Raw genomic sequence first — 3,527 nt, 5'->3', positions numbered from 1 at the left:
TAATGGATAGGCAGGATGAATAGACTAGAAAGGCTGGAGCCAGTCCCACCAAAGGCTGCCCTGGCTACTGGGCTGTGTCTTTTGTTCTTTATTGAGTACACTGTTGAGCAGAGTCTTAGTCAATGAGGGCTGCTCGAATGAATCACTACAGACTTTATGGCTGAAGCAACAGACATTTATTTCTCATGATTTTGGAAGTCTGAGATGAAGATGCTTGGTGAGAGTCCTCTTCCTGGTTTGCAGATTGCTGGCATCTTGGCGTATCCTCATCTGCACCTTTAAAAGGGTATAGATCCCATCATAGGGATTACATCCCCATGACCTCACATAATCTTAAATAACTTCTCGAAGTCTCCACCTTCAAATACCACAGCACTGAGGAACCTCAAGCAGTCAGTCCTAGCAGGTAGATAATGGAGCAGCTTTGGGAACTGTTGGGCAAGCAATGAGTGGGTCTGCAACCACAAACCTGGCAATGGCTTCTGGTATGGATCGGCGGGGCCAGGCCGCTGCTGATGGCAGTGTCTAAGCACTGGATTCTAGAGCAGGGAGAGGGGCCAGGTGGGGAAGGGAGGAGGCAGGTGGAGGGCTGGGCCTCTCTCAGGTCAGGCACGAGCTCTGCCATGTTTAGCCCTGTGATATTTCACAGGCATGTCCCTTTCCTGGCTTTACTTTCTTTACCTGTTTAATTAGAGGTGAAATTGGATGTATCCTGTCATCCTGTTTTATGCTTCTGCCTCTTTCCTGCTTGATGGTGCCTCTCTGCTGCGGGCCCAAGTCCACACTTTCTTTACGAGCCAGAGATTTAGTGGACTGGTGCTTGAAATGGCCCCTGGAGGCCACCAGAGCGCCTCGTGCCTTGCTTAAGTTGGCTGCTTAGATAGAAAACTCAAGCTAGGGCAACATCCTAGGGTCTTTCAGGGTTGATAGGAAACTCAGATGTCACCAAGACTTTCCTTGCCAGATAACTAGACCCCATGCGATTGCTGGATATGCCTCTAGCCCTTTGTCCCGGGTCACCTTGACTCCAGCTCCCTCTCTTTCTCTGTGTCGTTATAGAAGCAGCTGCAGGCTGGGATCTTCCTATTAAGAATCAGCTCCTTATCGGAAGGGGTGAGGACCGTGTATATTTATCCAGTCCCTCACAGGTGGCTGCTTCTTTAAATGAGACCTGAAATCCTGAAAGAAGGAAAAAACAAGAGAGTCCCACATAGGGCACCAGGCACCCATTCAGGGCCCAGCTGGGGTGTCAGGGATGTGGCCCTGGGTCTCACAGTCATGATGACGTTTCTCAACTTCATTGAGAAATGAAGAGACACTTCCGCTTCCGCTTCCGGTCAGCCGCTCCTTTCTGCGCAGCCAACGCCGCCGCCAGCATGATGAACGTCTCCAAAGCCCGCCGGACATTCTGCAAGAAGTGTGGCAAACACCAGCCCCACAAGGTGACCCAGTACAAGAAGGGCAAGGACTCTCTGTACGCGCAGGGAAAGCGGTGGTATGACCGGAAGCAGAGCGGCTACGGCGGGCAGACCAAGCCGATTTTCCAGAAAAAGGCCAAAACTACGAAGAAGATTGTGTTGAGGCTTGAGTGTGTTGAGCTCAACTGCAGATCAAAGAGAATGCTGGCTATTAAGAGGTGCAAGCATTTTGAACTGGGAGGAAATAAGAAGAGAAAGGGCCCAAGTGATCCAGTTCTAAGCTTCATCTTTTGTTGAGAAGACAATAAAGTTATTGTTATGATCATTTAAAAAAAAAAGAAATGAAGAAATTGAGAAACAGAGGTTGAGGGATCTTCCCACATCTCTGAGCCATGGCTCTTGAGCATCTGTGGTCTTTCTAATCTTGCAGGGGTTTAGAATTAGCTCCTTGAGACTATATATCACCCACAGTAGGACTTATTACTGCAGAAAAATGAGAAGACTTGAGATTTGAGGTGTGGATTTGAGTCCTGGCTCTGCCGTTCACTGTATGAGCTTGATCAAGTTACTTTACACTGGTGAGCACTATTTGCCTTATCTGTTGTTAGACCAAATTTCTTGAAGATGCCTCCATAATTTGTGTCTTCATGAAATGGAACTTAAACTAGCTCACAAACTTAACTGAAAGCCTAGCTGAGGAGCATAGTTTTGTAACAGCTGGGACTCAGTCTCAGTGCAGAGCTCCAGTCAGTCCCCGTGGCCCCAGTCAGACCATTCAAAAGAGGCCAAGGCCCTGCTGCAAGCCATCCCGTCTCTGCTTTGCTCCCGTTTTGACTGTAGACACCACCTGCCCACTTGGTGGAGGAGAGCCCTCTGGACTTCTGGTTCTCAGGGCTGCCAGATCCATAAATACTTCTTTACTCAAACTCTGCTAAATTGACTTTATCTCAAGTTTTTCTTTTCGTATTGTAAAGTGGGGTGATTTCACTTCCTGTCCAGATTTGTTGGGAGGAAGAACTGGGCTAACACGATGCTAACCGCGTTACTCTGTCCTGTGCTGGTTGTCTTCTGGAGGGTGGCTGGGTGGGCAGTTCATGGAGAATCCCCTCCTTGCACTGAGCACTGAGCTGCCATGCTGGGGTTGTCCTGCCCACCCGGGCCCATGGCTGACGCCTCACAGTGGGTCTTGGCTCCCAATGGTGACTGAAGATAAGGGAGCATGGACTCTTGGATTCCCTGAAAGGGCAAGCTCACCGTGGGAGGCAGAGGGGAAGGAGGGGGTCAGGAAACCTGTTTTGCTAGGGCAGATTTAATATTAGGGGAAGTGGGGCTGAAAGGCCTCAGGGGCTCAGATGGGGCCTGGGGGTGGACATGATGGGAGCCACACACACGGGGTGACCAAAGCCCTGGGCTGAAGTCCAGACCCAGTCCCCGCTGGCTGTGGGAACTTGAGCAGGTTAGCCACCCTCTATCTGAGACTCAATGTATACTACAGGCAGCTATACAGTTTAAAAAGAGGGAAGGGAGGTTACAGAGTGAATAAAAATGCTGAGACCACATAGTTAAAGAAATTGTGGCTAGATGTGGGGGCACACACCTGTAATCCCTGTAGTGGGAGGCAGAGACAGGAAGATCACAGATTTGAGGCCAGCCTAAGCAACTTAGCAAGGCCCTCAGCAAATTAGTGAGACCCTGCTTCAAAATAAGAAGTAAAAAGAGCTGGGGGTATAACTTGAAGGTAGAATGCTTCTGGGTTTAATCCCCAGTGCTCCCCCCCAAATATAAAAGAAAAAGAGGGAAAAATTGGTTAAATATTTTTATTGAGCTGGGCGTGGTGGCACATGCTTGTAATCCCCACGCTTGGGAGGCCGAGACAGGAGGATCACACAGGTTCGAAGCCAGCCTCAGCTACTTAGTGAGGCTCTCAGCAACTTAGTGAGACCCTGTTTTCAAATAAAATATAAAATAGGTCTGGGAGTATAGCCCGGAGGTAGAAAGCCTCTGGGTTCCACCCCAAGTATCACCAAAAAAAAAATATTTTTATTGTTTTGTTTCTGATATATGAGTGTATTGATATGAAATGTCTTACAGGGGTTTAGATTTCAATTG

At 48.7% G+C, this 3,527-nt stretch overlaps 1 pseudogene across 1 annotated transcript; it reads left to right on the top strand.

Moving 5' to 3' along the window:
* Window positions 1–1,370: 1,370 nt before the first annotated feature.
* On the top strand, window positions 1,371–1,698 carry LOC308259442 (large ribosomal subunit protein eL42-like; annotated as a pseudogene). The gene has a single exon. The product of its transcript is annotated as a large ribosomal subunit protein eL42-like (transcript).
* Window positions 1,699–3,527: the final 1,829 nt, after the last annotated feature.

Source organism: Muscardinus avellanarius (assembly GCF_963383645.1).
Source record: "Muscardinus avellanarius genome assembly, chromosome: 3".
Taxonomy (NCBI): domain Eukaryota; kingdom Metazoa; phylum Chordata; class Mammalia; order Rodentia; family Gliridae; genus Muscardinus; species Muscardinus avellanarius.
Note: the sequence above shows the minus strand (reverse complement) of the source record. Positions and strands in the feature narration are given on the sequence as shown.